Below are 16,972 nucleotides of genomic sequence, written 5' to 3'. Positions count from 1 at the left end.
CTTCAATTGGATTTTGCAAGTGTTTAATGAGACATGCTTCCCTTTTATGCAGATATGCAATGGCAAGCCCTTCCGTGAGTTCCAAAGGTAAAATTTAAGCTCTAAATTAAAGAAGACATTTCTAGTCAGCAACAAGCAAATATGGTGAATGCAGAGTACCAGAAGCCCAAGGTACAGAAATTATGAGAAGTGTCGAATGATCTTAAGGAAAGAGTTGTATTTGAAAATGCAAGACTCTTTAGTGGAGGTCAAGCAAGACAATATACGTAGAATACAATGCAAGATTATGCGAGTGATGGGATGGCAAACAATGGGTCAGGAAATGCGTTGTTTTTCTGCAAAACAAAAGCTGATTACCATTACATAAGTCACTTTAGCATCATGAGACTACTGCTTGATAAATTCAGAAATGAACCAAGAAACAAGACACACAAAAATAAAAAAAACAATTTAATGATGCTCTCTCCACACTGGGATAAATAAAAACAAACACATCACGCCTATGGACATATCAGACGCCTTGTGAAACACTAAGGGAAAAATTCAGTTTCGAGCTATGGCACTTGCCGCATAGATGTGGGGGGCCTTGCACTAATAGTGATAGTTACCACTGCATTTAGAAATTGAAAGCATTCATGCAGACAAGGATGATCCTTAAATTTTTCGCTACCACTTCAAATGCCTCCACCAAGTGTTACAATGCTGCACGCAGCCATACTAAGGATCTCGCAGCAACACCTGCAGGTAAAAAGCAGAAGCAGTCAGAGTGCTGGTGTGTACTGGACACTATGTTTGAAAACTTTTAGGTAAGGAGAGTGCAAGAAGCAGACATAACAACTGCATTTATTTCCATAATTCCCCATTTTAATGGCCTTTTCTTTTTGCTTAGACAATGCCTACGCCTAGCCACAGCAGCTCCCTCATACAGACTCCGCAAGCCAAGAGGCCGTGGAGGCAAATGCAGGTAAGAGGCAAGAAGCAATAGCACTGGTATCGAAATTCATCTAATTTCTTTCTTTTTCTTTCGTTTAGGCAGCCAGCACACCTCGAACAGCCACCTTGACTGCGAGTGTGTCACCCTGGTCGCCAAGGAAACATTTGAGAGAAAGCGACAGGCAATGTGAACAGCCACTTCTCCATGTAAATGATACTCTTTCTCTCGGATGACTCCTACGTCTCGCCACGCCAGCTCATCTGTGCAGACTCCACCAACAAAGATGCCGCCGAGGCACGTGCAGTTCAGAGGCAAGAAGCAGTGGCACTGGTGCCGACATTCACCCAATTTCTTTTTCTTACACTGACGCAGCCAGCACACCTCGAACAGCCACCTTGACTGCAGGTGTGTCAGTAGATTTCTGTTGTACATATGCTCACAATAAACTTCAGCAAACTTGAACTTGATAATAAACTTGAAGGCAAATGGGACATTGATGCATTGTTTTTTTGAACATTTATTGTACACATACAATATATGTTATATTTTCCAGTACTACAGAGCGTATTTTGAAGCTTCCCCCTATATTTTGCACCTTTAATTACGTATGTGTTGTGTGGCCCTCAATGCAGTTCATGTTGTAGCAGCTGCTTTGTCTGTGTATCGCACATTGGCTTAAGCTCGTGATATCCACATACTTCTCTCACATATACAAAATAAAGTTCTATGTATAGTCCTCAGTGTTACAACAAAAAATGAAAGTAAACAATCCAATCGTGGAATTGTGTTTATTACAGTGATTCCTATGGCAGTTACTGACAAGTTGACAACTTGAACTGGTCAATCCGTCCACAGCCTCCTCTATTTTCCCAAAATAAAGGAGGCTGTGATCCGTTATGGCAATGAATTGAATGTATACATAAAAAAGGGGGTATGTGTGTGTGTTTGTAGTGGGGGGTATAGGATTAGGGCGGTACGAAAAAATGTGCCAACACCGTCCTCTAGACCCATTGCGTTAAGGTACCGTAACAAAGCGTATTATGCATAAAGTTCACACAACCAACTCTGATATTACTGCACACGCCAGGCGACGCGAGCTACATTTGTCATGACGCATTCGCGACTGCACCGGATGCCCTCCATATTATTCTGTTTAATCGTGCACACTGCACCGAGGCAAAAGAAAGATCATGGGCGCAGGTGCCTTTAAGGTATCTCGACCTTGCGAGGCTCTGCTGCGCGTGCCAGGGGAGCTGTCCGTGCGAACACTCCCTGGCACACACCTGCTTCGGCGGCCCCAACCTACGTACCCTTCTGCTTCGAGCTTTGATCCCCCCAATGTCCCTTGGGTGCCCTGGAGTTCCTGCGCCGCCTGCTTTATTATAATCTCAGGTGCTCTCCTGAGACTTCCGTTTGTAGGTTACATGTGCCCTACCCCAACTGGATCAGTGCTTATAATAATAAAAAAGCCCGATCTATCGTCGCGATGATACATCGCGAAAGCGGCTTTTGCAACATACCGCGCCCGTGCGAAGAGAATTACGGAACGCCAACGAGGAATTTGACCACAGCTTCGAGCTCGTAACCTCGTCGAGTGACACTCCTGCAACAGGCGTGACCGCTGAAAACCGCATACCGCCGGAAACTTCAACAGGATCATCCTTCGGTTGCATAACTGCCACCACTACGGCTAACATGGACCACACCCACACCGTCCCGCAACATAGAATAAAGAAACCAACTTATAAAGCCCAAACGAGTGCCTGCTCAAAGGTAGGGGAAGCGCCGTCGGTTGGCAACGTTGCTCTGCCGGTTTTCTCCGCGGGGTGGCGCCGCCAGCCCTGGGCAACTTTTTTGCTGGATTTGGATTTTGTGGCGGATGGACGTGCTTTTCGGGGCTCCGTGGCGACGACAAAATCATAAGTTTTTGTGCATGCTTTGAGCTTGCTTCTGTTTTTATTTGCTGTTTTTTTTTGACATTTAAATAGTAATTGGGCGTGCGGACGCTCCTGTGTCGAGGCTTCAGCGACTTCGTTCGTAGCTAAGTACTCTTTTTTTCTTCTTATTAGCTGATGTTTTTGAAGTGTTTTATTTTGCATGGAGCAGGAGCGCAAATTTTGAAATCGTGGTAAGCGTGGTAAACGTACCGGCTTTGTCTAGGTCTGGCGGTTTCCCCCGTTAAGCCTAGGTGCTAGGCGGGACCTATTTGATAGGCCTATTTAACTATCTCAGCTAGCTCTTCGAAGTGATTTGGCGGACGTGCTCGTTGAGCCTAAGGACGTAGGCCTAGCGATGAAACCAAAGAAAGGGAAGGCCGCGGGGGACGCGGAGCAAGTGCAGTGCGACGAGTGCCTGCGCTGGTGCTCCCTCGACGAGACCAGTTTCCAGAGCTTAGCAGACGCGGAGGAGTCTAGCTTTACGTGCAGGCTGTGCGAAGGGGTGAGGGAAGCAGTCCAAAAACTGGAAGGAAATTGGACAGCCAAGTTCGAGGAGCTGAAAGCAGACCTGAGGGAGGAGCGGGAGAGGCGGTTAGCTTTGCAGGCGAAAGTCGCCGAGTTGGTCAAGGTGGAAGCGGTGCAGGCCGCGCAATTAGTAAGAACCGTGGCCGAGCTTGGAGAAGAGAGGGAAAGGAGAGCAGAACTACATAGGCGTCTCGATGCGCTTGAGACGAGCGCAGCGGAGAATGATGGATCGGGACACCAAGCCGGGGGCAAAAGCACAGAAAGTAGGGTAGACCCTACATGCGAAGTCGGGGGCAGGGTGGCAGAGCAAGCAGTAGTCAGCTCGCCGCCGGTGAATGGGCGTAGTTATAGCGAAGCAGCGCAACACGCCCCGCGGGAGGCGACGCTGCAGCCACAGGGGCGCCAGCGAGCGCGAGCAGAGGAGGGGAACAAGCTAACCCCAAGGAATGAGCTCATAGTCAATGATAAGCACAACCTGGAAGTTAGGAGGGAGGGAAAGAATGCCCTAGTACTTATGGGTGGTGATTCAAATATGAGGAGGTGCAAAAGAGCTATAATGGAGCGTGCAAAGGGTGATAAGCGTGTAGCAGTCGGGACGTTCCCAGGCAGGACAATGGACGCAGTACTGAGAGAAACAAAAAGCGAGCTTTCTGAGAATGTTGCAGAGCGCAATTTGGTAGTGGTAGCGGCGGGGCTAAGTGATGTGTTGAATGGTGAAGCTGCAAAAGTAGTGGAAAGATTAGCGGAGGGAGTTGACGATTTAAGGGCGATAGCACAGCAAGTCCAGATCGTGGTATGCACAGTGCCGGAGGTGCAAGGAAGGAACGGAGCAATTGCCAAGGACGTTGTGGCTGTAAATTGTGAAATAAGAAAGCTAAGCCAGGAGAAAGGATTCGAAGTGGCAGACATAAACAGAGAAGTGCATAGAGCAGGCTTTGGCGGAGGCTTTACACGAGATGGCATCCACTTTAATGGAAGGCTAGGAGCCGAGATCGGCTGGCGCCAGGCAGGTCGGGCAGTAGCTTTTTTAGGGGATCCACTGCGCCTCAGGGCGTAAGGGTAGGTAGAAACAGTGTAGAAAGTGCAACAATAGAGGCTGACGCCAATAAAATGGCCACTAGGAGGTCCAGGAAGAAAACTACAAATAAATTTAGTACCAGGATCAGGTACATAAACATGCAAGGTGGTAGAAAGAGAGCGAGGTGGTTAGAAATAGAACAGCAGTTAAAGGACGAAGAAGTAGATGTATACGCGCTATGCGAAACACACCTCAGGGATCTAGAAGACCCACCGCTTATTGAAGGCTACGTCTGGGAAGGGAGCAATAGAACAACAACGGAGAGGAAGGGAGGAGGAGTAGGTATGCTCATACACCAAGGAACAAATTGGCAAAGAATAAAGTTAACTTGCAAAGAACATGTCTGGGTATCAGGTACAATTGCCGGTAAAAAGGCATGGCTAGGAGTAGTTTATTTAGGGACAGGGGACAAATACAGGCAAGAGAACAAAGATCTAGTGAAGTGTCTCGATGGCGATATAAAGCAGTTTGGAGAAGGTGCCGATATTTGTCTGCTGGGTGACATGAATGGCCACATCGAGGATCTGGATGGATACACAGATTGTAATGGGAAGTTGATGCTGGACTTCTGTGAACGACACAACCTAGTTATAGTAAATAGAGAAACTAAGTGTGAGGGACAAATCACGTGGGAGTCCCGTAACAGACAAACGACCATTGACTACTGCTTAATGTCGCAGGGATTGTATAGCAAGCTAGCAATAATGGAAATAGACGAAGAGGGGAAGTACAGCCTCGGAAGTGATCATAAGCGTATTAGTCTACAGTTGGGAGCCCTAATCAAAAGAGAAATGCAGGGAAGCCAAAAAGAGTACGCAAAATTAAATGACGCGCAAATAGCGCAAATAGCGGCTGGCATAGAGGAAGCAATAAAGAAACATCCCATGGAAAGGTGGGATTATAATCAGTTAGAACTACTCATTAGTACAAAAATAAAAGAGGTAAAAGGAGTAAACTGCTGGAGAGGAAAGGGGAAGCCACGAAGTTGGTGGAATAAGGAAATTAGAGAGGCCATCGAACAACGACGGTGGGCATCTCGGGAACACAGAGAAGCAAAGAGGGCGCAGTTATCTGAAGAGGAAATAGGCCAAGAATGGGAATATTATCGACAAAAGAAACAACAAGTGCAGGTCCTCGTCCAGGCTAAAATAAAGCAGTCCTCTGATCGCTGGCTGGCTGAAGTTCGCGATGCAACTAAAGGGGGGTCAAGAAAATTCTGGAACCATATAAGCTGGCTGGGTAAAGCTAATCACAGAAAAGAGGAACAGAATTACGATGCCGAAGGAAATTGTTTAGAGGGAGATGACGCTGTGAACTACATCGGTTCAGTTATAGCAGAGTCATTTAGGAAAGACGATAGGGTAATCGCCTCAAGTGAGGGAGCAACACAGAATAGCATAATAGAAAACAGCTTAGAATTGACCAATCTTAACTGGAAAAAGGCGGAAGCAAATGTTCCAAAATGCACGTCCGCGGGGATAGACGAAATTCCAATCAAGTTAATTAATGAACTTGGCCCAAGAAGCAAGGAAACGCTGATAAAAGCATTGGAGGCAGTCATAACAAATAAGCAAATTCCGCACAGCTGGAAACAGAGTAAAATGAATTTTATTTATAAAGGGAAAGGTGATAGGAAGAACATAAAATCTTTCCGACCAATTACGATAACATCAGTTATATATAGGCTGGCGATGCAGGCGGTGAAATTAAAAATGCAGTCATGGGTAGAAAGTAATAGAATACTTGGAGACCTTCAGAACGGGTTCAGACGTGGTAGGCGCTTAGATGATAGCCTGTTCGTGCTTACCCAGTGCATAGAAATAGCTAAGGCGGAAAATAGACCTCTGTATTTAGCCTTCCTGGACATAAGTGGTGCATACGACAATGTGAACAGGGAACTCCTGTGGAACATATTAAAAGGTGAAGGTATCGGTAATGAGGTAATTGATTTTCTACAGGAACTATATCGAGAAAATAATGTTGAAATAACATGGGAAGGAATCAAGAGTACGGCAACTGTCGAGGTTCACAAAGGATTAAGGCAAGGTTGTCCTCTATCACCGCTGCTATTCATGCTTTATATGATAAGCATGGAAAGAAGCTTACAACGAAGCAATCTAGGGTATAATCTGTCGTACAGATTAGGCGAAAAGGTTGTTGAGCAACGACTACCGGGTTTAATGTATGCGGACGATATTGTACTGTTAGCAGATAGCCAGGAAGATTTGCAAACTCTGGTTAATTACTGTGGGGACGAAGGAGACAGTTTAGGTTTCAGTTTTAGTGCAGCTAAGTCCAGTGGGATGTTTTTCAACGATACAACTGATCAGGAGCTTACAAGGCCACGAAATACCCCGAGTGGCCGAATACAAGTATCTCGGGGTATGGATAAACAAAGGGCAGATGTACACGGAAAAGCACGAACAGTCTCTAATAGCAAAAGGGAGAAGAGATGCCGGGATAATGAAACATAAGGCATTGTGGGGTTACAACAGGTATGAGGTACTGAGAGGCATTTGGAAGGGAGTAATGGTGCCGGGGCTTACTTTCGGGAATGCGGTCCTGTGTTTAAGGGCAGAGGTTCAGTCGAGACTAGAAGTAAATCAGAAAGCTGTGGGAAGGTTAGCACTAGGCACCCACGGGAAAACCACAAACGAAGCAGTACAGGGAGATATGGGCTGGGCATCATTCGAAGCACGGGAAGCTCAGAGTAAAATCCTATACGAAAAACGTCTGAGGAAATTGGATGATAACAGGTGGGCAGCTAAGGTGTTTAAATACCTATACAGAAAGAGCGTTGACTCACAATCGCGGAAAAGAACTAGGAAGCTAACCAGTAAGTATGCCAGACACGAGGACGAAAAAGGACAGAGCATTAAACGACAGGTTAAAAATGCGGAAGGTACAAATTGGATAAATTCAATGGAAAAGAAGCATAGTGTAGAACTATATCGATACTGGAAACAGCAGATCAGGAAGGAAGCGTTTTATGGTAACTCAAGAGGCTACTCTTTGAAGCTAGATCAGGATGTCTTAGAACGCGGAGCTATGAAAAGAAATTTAACGAAGAAGAAGAGACATGTACTGTGTGTGGTAAATATGTAAAAACACCTCATACTAGAATGTGATGGTATCAATCCCGATGTCGATGCGGCCACAGTCACCCTTCCTGAGGCCCTAGGGTTCAGAGATGATAGTCATGTAAATAAATATGCGGTGGAAATTAGCAAAAGGCGATTGGAAGATTGGTGGCTCAAAAGCAGAGAGGTGACATAAGGTTAAAAGGGTAGGAAGACGTACTTAAAGAAAATCGAGAAATTCAATAACACACAACACAGATAAAAATAAAAGGCAAAATAAAAATCTGAGCATGGTGGCAACTGCCATCGCCCCGTTTCAAAAGGGACGCTCCTACCTTCCATCCATCCATCCATCCAACTATGGGCAACAACAGCCAAGCGGCTAGGCTGGCCAGGCCTGTTCATCCCTTGTTTGATCGACGCTAGCTGTGCTCGCGGTTCTGCGCTTCAAGCTCGCACGTGTTTTGTCCCATCATGGCCTACTGTTGTGTGCCGAAGTGCAAATCGGACTCGAAGCGGAAAGTACCGGGCATTTCTTTTCATGAAATCCCTTCTGATCAAAAGCTACGAGAAAGTTGGTTAAGAGTAATCGCAAGGAAGGACTGGGTACCCAATACAACGTCACGTTATTCAGTAGTTTGTAGCCGGCACTTCATCGCTACGGACTACAAAGAAGGGTGCAAGACTCGCAAGCTGAAAAGGGGTGCTACTCCCAGCGTCTTCGACGAATACCCGGAGTACATGCAGCCGGCTGCAAAGAAACCGCGGAGCAACTCTGCTGTGCGGAAACGGGAAGCAGTTCGTCGCAGTGCGCCTGCCGTGTCTGCTGCCAATCTACTGACCGCAGGCAGCCTTGCCCAGAGTGCCAAAATGGATGAAGTCACCTCTCCAGCAGCAGGTATTTCTTCTGTGGATGCGGACAGCGAAGTTGTCTTTGTTGACCGTCAGCACGAAATTGAGCCGAACGTGCCTGCCGCGCGCATAACACAAAGGCACCAAAGTATCCAGGTTGATGTGCGCAGTGCTATTTCGGTAGCAGAACGTCAGAGGTGGCGACGAAGAGAGCGTGACCTAAAGGCCAAGATTGAGAGATTGAAGCAGACCGTTGACAGTTATAAACAGGAACTGCTACAGTTAAAGGAAGACAGCTACTTGACTGCTTTTTCCAGCGTCGTGAAAGCAGCAAATGAAAAGCACTTGGGTGCTAGTGTACTTTTGGACCAAGTAATGAACTTCTCAAAAATTCGGCCAACGTGGTCGGAGATTACAGTGCGCCATTCCATAGTGTTAAGAAACCTTTCAACACGAGCCTACGAACACATCCGAAAAGAGGGAATCCTGAAGCTTCCAAGCCGAGCTACTTTGCAAAGGTTTCTTGGAGTAACATCAGGTGAAGTGGGGTTTACATCATTAGTCCAGCAGCGGCTTCAAACAGAGGTGGCAAACCTCGCAAGCACACAGGCCAAAACGTGCTCTTTGGTAGTTGATGAAATGAGAATCAAACAGCGACTCCAATACAACAAACAGCGATATGCATTTGTTGGAGGGGTGGATAGCGGGAAGCTTCTGCCATCGACAAGCACTGCCGAACCACTGCTGGCCAATTCCCTGTTGTGTTTTTTACTTTCTCGACTTTCGGTGCGCATTCGAATACCTGTAGGGTATTTCTTAACGAAGAACTGCACTGGACGCCAGCTGCTTGTGCTAATACAGTATGCAATTAAGCAGGTCGAAGCAGCAGGCTTTGTCGTGGTGCGTATAGTAACTGACAATCACAGGATCAACGTCCTTGCCATGGAACTCCTGTGCAACGGAAACCTGACACATTGCATTCAGCACCCCGAGAATCCGGCACGGAAGCTGTTTCTTGCATTTGACCAGTGTCACCTGATCAAAAACATTAGGTCACAATTTCTAGCCCGAGACCTTGGAGAGAGCGGTTAGGTTTCGTCCGCTCATCTGAAACAACTATACCGCATGCAGCAAGGAAACATAGTGAAGCCTGTAAGGTTTCTTACGAGAAAGAATGTATATCCATCGAATATTGAGAAAATGAACGTGTCTAGGGCTGTTCAAGTCTCCTCGCCACCGGTCACTGCGGCACTTAAGGTGCTGAAAGAGCAAGCAGGCCATACAGCTGGCATAAGTTTTGCAGGTGTGGGTCCCACAGTTCAGTTCATGGAAACTGTGCACCGCTGGTTCCTGTTGATGGACGTCAGTAACTGTGTCGAGCACATTCACCAAAAGTTGCCAGACAGCAAACAGTACGAGACCGCTGACGACATCCGCTTGACCTGGCTCTTGACATCTTTTCTTGAATATCTTGAAGAGATAAAGAACAAGTGCACACAAAAGCAGTTCCTTAGCAAGGAAACATACCATATGCACTGGTAATGACCACCAAGTCGAATGTGGAATGTGTGAAGTACCTGCTGGAAACTTCCAAATTCAAGTTCGTGCTGACACGCAAGCTTTCATCAGACCCAATAGAGTCCTTTTTTGGATGGCTACGAAGATCTGCTGGCAGCAATGACCAGACAGATGCCCTAGCTGTTCTTTCTGGGATTGAAGAGGTGCTGAAGACTGGTATTATTTCAGCTTCTAAAAACAGCAATGTAGTTGACACCACAAGTCATGCATCAGGAGCACTGCATAATGCTGGTAAATCAAGAGACGACCACTCGGGCCACTTTCCAGCAGAAGCAACAAGGCTGCTTGAAGATCGGCTGAAAAAACCAGCCAGCCTTCTTCCGACAGTAGACATGGCAGCCATCTCGATGGTAGGAGGCTACCTGGCTCGTGTCATTCAAGAACAAATTGACTGCAGCAGCTGTATTTCGCTTGTGTCAAAGCCATCTGCTTCACCAAGCGAAAGTCTGATCCGACATCAGGACAGAGCCCCGCAGGGGCGTCTGCGTCAGCTGGCGTTTGGTGTGTTGCGACACCACGTACACCACGTTTGGTGTGTTGCGACACCACATGAGGGTTGGACCCTCCCGCGTTTAGCCGTGCGCGGCTTAGCCGTGTTCGGGGAAAAGGGGATCCTGGGGGTTGAGCCAATGCCGGGTGTTTGGACCTTTACGGCCCCTCGGCGGCGGCAACACACCCCTTTGGCCTCGGCTTCACGTAGACGGCACCCTCGGACTGACCCACCCGGGGGAAATCGGTAGTTGCCGTTTCCTGTCTCTCTCTCCTTCGACCCTTCGTCTTTCTCTCACTTTCCAGCTTTCCTGTCTTCTTCTCACTTCTGAATTTCTGATCCTTCTGGCAGCTAGGGTTAACCTTGTGTGAAATAACCAAGCTTGGTTATATCATATTTGGTTATAGTGGTTGTGTACAGCTGGCGATGGCAGGCCTCGTTTATTTACAAGGCCTGTCACGTCCCCTTGTTGGGCTCCATGGAGGGTGGCTGACACCACTGCCGAAATTACTCCAATTTTTATGGCTTCTTCTTTCCCCAGGCTTCCTGATCGCCCTCTCACAAAAAGAGGGCGCACCGAAGAATGTTTCAACTTCTTTAATAAGCCCACTGAAATTTTTCCACGTTTCCACGTGATTCACAGCGAAACCCCCGACAAGACCGTAAGAACTGTATCACCTTTCGTTGTCGCGAAATGCCTAACTGAGACCCTAGGTGCAGGATACAAAGTCACGAAATTGGCCAGTGGTGACATTCTCCTTGAAGTCCGTGATAAAGCTCAGCATGAAAATCTGCAAAAGCTCACCTCGCTTGGCGACACCCAAATCTCTGTAAGTCCTCATCGTTCATTGAATAGTACACGAGGGGTAGTATCAGATCAGGACCTGCTGGAACTGACTGAGACAGAGCTCCTAGAAGGCTGGAAAGACCAACACGTTACGAATGTACAGCGAATTAAGATCCGACGTGACGACAAAGAAATTCCGACAAAACACCTCATACTTACCTTTTGTACGAGCACACTCCCTGAACAAATCGAAACCGGCTACATGAAAATAAATGTAAGACCATACATTCCAAACCCCCGACGCTGTTTTAAGTGCCAAAGATTCGGCCACGGCTCTCAGAGCTGCAGGGGCCGTACCACCTGTGCAAAGTGCGCATCACATGAGCACCCTGCAGATAACTGCAATGATCCACCCCACTGTGCAAATTGTGACGGTGAACACCCGGCATACTCTCGCTCTTGTCCCTTATGGAAGAAAGAAAAAGAAATTATCATGCTCAAAGTAAAAGAAAATATTTCCTTTAAAGAAGCTAGAAAACGCCTCTCGTTTGTGGGGCCTTCTTTCTCCGACGTGGCACGGCAGGGGGCAGTGCCACAACGGTTCTCGGCGGCCGTTAGGACCACGCAAAGTGGACCGACGGTAGCGCCACTCGCCCCCACTGCGGGATCAGCTAGTGCTGTTCCGCAACCCAGCAAGAGCCAGCAGTCCACCGGACCTGCGGGCTCCACGACTTCTAGGGCCTCTGTTCGCACAGAGAAGCCCGAAACACCCGCGAATGTACACCGCGAGCGGGCATCCAGCACCTCTATGGAGGCGATGGATACATCAAGTGTATCGGCGTCTCGGACGCCGAAGGATCGGCGAAGCTCTCAGGAGCTGCCCAAAAAAGGCAAATCCCGCATCACAGGGCCTGGCAAGGTTCCTGTGGGATAACATAGTTTTCCTCTCTTGAACACACATCACCATACACTTTCACTATGGATACACAAATATTATATTGGAATGTCAGGGGTCTTCTTCACAATCTAGATGATGTCAAGGAACTCCTACATAAATATAATCCAAAGGTGCTGTGTGTTCAAGAGACTCATCTGAAAAGCACACAAACAAACTTTCTTCGTAACTACGCCATCTTCAGAAAAGACCGTGACGAGGCTAACGCGTCGTGCGGTGGCGTAGCAATTGTCGTAGACAAGTCTATAGCTTGTCATCATGTAGCCCTACAGACACCCCTCGAAGGAGTATCAGTGCGAGGAGTTCTTTTTAATAAGTTGGTTACTGTTTGCTCCATTTACATACCCCCAAACTATCACCTTCACAAAACAGACTTCTACAACCTTATAAATCAGCTTCCGGAACCCTACATACCCGTGGGTGATTTTAATGCCCACAACACCCTGTGGGGAGATTCCCGTTGTGACGCGAGAGGTCGGCTGATAGAACATTTTCTTTTGACATCCGGTGCATCCCTATTTAATAAGAAGGAGCCGACTTATTACAGTGTGCATCACAACACATACTCATCTATAGAATTAGCAATTGGTACTGCTAGTCTTCTGTCTGACCTGAAATGGAATGTCATCAAGAATCCTTTTGGAAGTGATCACTTCCCAGTCACTCTAAACTTAACAACACAGTATGATTCTCCACCGCATGTCCCTCGATGGAAATTAGCCTCAGCCGATTGGAAAAGTTTTCAAGAATGTACTTATTTACCGTGGGACATTTTAGAATACTATACTATAGATGATGCCGTATCATATTTTACTCATTTTATTATCGACGCAGCGCAAAAGTGTATACCACAAACAAATGGTCTTTCATCCAAAAGACGTGTCCCGTGGTGGAACGAAGATTGCAAAGAAGCGCGAAAGAGGCAGAATAGGGCATGGGGCAGGCTTCGTCGATCACCAAATGCGGAGAATCTAATTGAATTCAAGAAGGCAAAATCACAGGGCAGGAGAACACGACGACGTGCTAAGCGAGAAAGCTGGGAAAGGTACATCTGTAGTATCAATTCGTACAAGGATGAGGGTAAGGTATGGAACAGGGTGAACAGATTAAAGGGCAGGGAAACACAACCGCTTCCTTTAGTAAACGCTCAAGGCGACACCATGAAAGATCAGGCAGACTTCCTGTGTAAGCATTTTGAAAATATTTCTAGTGCATCACACTATGCGCCAACTTTCCTAAAGTTCAAGGAACGCATAGAGCGAGAGCGCCTTGAACGAAAATGCGCAGCAGATGAACCTTATAACCGTCCGTTTAGTCTCGCTGAACTGAAGGCTGCTCTCAGTTCCTGCGGCAACTCAGCACCAGGTGGTGACCGCATAATGTATGCAATGATCAAGAATATGCATCCAGAAACATTGAACACACTTCTGTCTCTTTACAACACCATGTGGCTATCTGGGCATATTCCATCCTCATGGAAAGAAGCGATTGTCATCCCAATTCATAAGCAAGGCAAAGACCCCGCATTAGCCAGTAGTTACAGACCAATAGCACTAACGAGCTGCATGTGTAAATTATATGAAAAATGGTTAATCGGCGTCTAATCTATTTCCTGGAAAGCAACAGTCTACTTGATCCCCTTCAATGTGGTTTCAGGGAGGGTAGGTCAACAATAGACCACCTTGTTCGCATTGAGGCAAATATTAGAGAGGCTTATATACACAAACATTTTTTTTCTTTCTGTATTTCTGGACTTGGAGAAAGCCTATGACACAACATGGCGATTCGGAATCCTCCGAGACCTATCTGCGATGGGCGTACGCGGCAATATGCTAAATATGATAGAAAACTACTTGACTAACCGCACATTCTGTGTTAGAGTGGGCAATGCCCTGTCCAGGCTATTCACTCAAAAGACTGGTGTGCCACAAGGGGGCGTGCTTAGTTGCACCCTTTTCATTGTGAAAATGAACTCCATCCGCGAAGTCATTCCATCCTCAATTTTTTATTCAATATATGTAGACGATGTACAACTAGGATTTAGGTCTTGTAACCTTGCTGTCTGCGAGCGCCAAGTCCAACTCGGACTGAACAAGGTCTCAAAATGGGCAAACGAAAATGGCTTCAAACTAAACCCCTCGAAAAGCTCCTGTGTACTTTTTTCTAGAAAGAGAGGCTTGATACAAGATCCTGATATTATGCTGCATGGACAACACATACCACTCAACAGTGAACATAAATTTTTAGGCATAATACTCGACTCAAAACTAACCTTCATTTCTCATATCAAGTATTTAAAAGCTAAATGCCTTAAAAGAATGAACACCCTGAAAATACTGTCACATACAACATGGGGAAGCGACAGGAAATGCCTCATGAACCTCTACAGGAGCCTTGTACGATCGCGCCTAGACTACGGTGCCGTTGTGTATCACTCAGCTACACCCAGTGCTCTCAAGATGCTGGACCCTGTGCATCATCTTGGTATCCGCCTCGCCACCGGTGCCTTTAGGACGAGTCCGATTCAAAGCCTCTATGTCGAATCGAATGAATGGTCGCTCGATCTGCAGCGGTCATATTCTACATTTAATTATTTTCTGAAAGTACATGCTAACGAAAACCATCCTTGTTATCCCACCATAAACGATATGACTTCTGCAACACTCTTTCACGACAAACCTACAGCCAGAGAGCCATTCTCGATCCGTGTGACAAAGCTGAGCGAGGAGATGGATGTTCATATTCATGAAAATAGACTAATGGCTTCTGCCAAGCCGTTTCCACCGTGGTTGTGGCGAACCATTGACTGTGACACGTCATTTGTGGAGGTAACGAAGCACGCTCCAGAGGCGCACATTCATATGCATTTTCTGGAATTACAATTTAAATACCCTTGTCCAGAGTATTACACAGATGCGTCTAAATCACATGCTGGCGTGTCATACGCAGCCGTCGGCCCATCCTTTTCCGAGTCCGATGTTCTGCACCCTCAAACAAGCATCTTTACAGCAGAGGCGTATGCAGTATGGTCGGCTGCAAAACACATGAAACAGTTAAAACTACGTAAGGCGGTCATATACACAGACTCATTAAGTGTTGTGAAAACATTGATGTCATGCTTCAACCACAGAAATCCAATAATTGCAGATCTTTTCTCTCTCCTCTGTACTATTTATGCCTCTGGCCAACATGTAACGATATGCTGGGTGCCTGGACACAGAGGTATTGAAGGTAACGTCCTGGCAGACCGAATTGCTACCTCCTTAGACACAAAAGCTTGCAACATGTCCGCAGCCGTTCCCTTCTCAGACCTAAAGCCATACTTACGGAAACAACTCAGAACCTACTGGCAGCATAAATGGGACTCTGAAACCCTTAATAAACTCCACATAGTTAAGCTACATTTAGGATACTGGCCATCACTGACCAAGTCCAGACGAAGTGATGTCCTATTCTGTCGTCTCAGAATAGGGCACTTACGGTACACATAGCTTTTTGTTGAGTGGCGGTGAGCGTCCAATGTGTAGTAGATGTGGGGAGACACTCAGTGTTCAGCATGTCTTCCTAGAATGCCGCGAAGCACAAGCCGAAAGGAAAAAACACTTCCCTTTAGCATACAGTCAGTGTATACCACTTCACCTGGCACTGTTTCTAGGCAGAGAACCGCTATTTCACATGCAATCTACCTTAGCCTTTTTAAACGCCGTTGACACGCTCCACGTTTTCTGTGCAAGAAATTCGTAACACGGCCTCTTGCGAAAGGCCACGGTTGCGATGTGAACCTTTGTTATAGCACATGCCTCCAGGCCCTTGTACTCAAGGGACCAGCTGAGGCTGTTGTGCTATTTGTCAACAACAATCACTTGTCCATTTTTATTCATGTAACGCTATTACACCATTGTTGAACATCCTATACTTACAGCATACCCTACTTCAGCCATTCTCATATTTTTATTCCTTGTGTATTTTATGCAACTCATAGCTCTCAGTTTTAGGCCTCTCTGCAGCCACGTCACATAAGCCATTTTTCCATTCAGTACTCATCACCACTTCCTCGGCGCTCTTTGGCACACTTGGCCCTTGCGCCAATAAACACTACATATCATCATCATCATCAGGATAGAGGAGGGCTCCTGTACCCTTCCCGTCAACTTGTACACGTGCTGCATGCCTTGAAAATGTACGTTGAGGTGATCCTGAGCAAGAGAAGAAACCTTGCAAAACCACTGCAAGAAGCCGTCGATAATGCTGTACCAGTACTGGCAGACTGTGGAGTTTTGAAGTGTACTTGCCATGAGCACCACCTGCAGCTCTTGAAGATTGTCTGCACTAAATATTTCAGGCCGATATTCACCAATTATGCATTGTCTGTGACAAACAAGAATGACATGGCAAAGACATTCTTTGTGAAGCCACTCTCCCGGAAACAGCTAAAGCTTTAAGTGAAGCCTGAATATCAACTTGAACAAGCCTGACGTAATAATAAAGTTTGATGTGTGTCAGCATGTTTGCACTTCTTTCTTTTGGCTCATTAACGCTGTGCGGTGCTCGTAGGCAGTATCTGAGCTGGAAAATAACCGCATTTTTAGCGCATATAAAATGGCAGACTTGCCTCAACAATTAAAGAGAGACAGAGAAAGAATTGCACAGAAACCTTGGAATAAAGGGACGATGCGCAGTTCGGCTGTTTTTGCAGCTTCCACTTCTAAAAAAATGAAGTGAGCCGGAAGTAATTCCATTAGCATGAATCGTGGTC

At 46.5% G+C, this 16,972-nt stretch overlaps 1 pseudogene; it reads left to right on the top strand.

The window, feature by feature from the left end:
- The first annotated feature begins 9,531 nt into the window (after nt 1–9,531).
- LOC142588940 (uncharacterized) lies at nt 9,532–16,658 on the top strand (annotated as a pseudogene).
- Nucleotides 16,659–16,972: the final 314 nt, after the last annotated feature.

Source organism: Dermacentor variabilis, chromosome 7, assembly GCF_050947875.1.
Source record: "Dermacentor variabilis isolate Ectoservices chromosome 7, ASM5094787v1, whole genome shotgun sequence".
Classification (NCBI taxonomy): domain Eukaryota; kingdom Metazoa; phylum Arthropoda; class Arachnida; order Ixodida; family Ixodidae; genus Dermacentor; species Dermacentor variabilis.
Note: the sequence above shows the minus strand (reverse complement) of the source record. Positions and strands in the feature narration are given on the sequence as shown.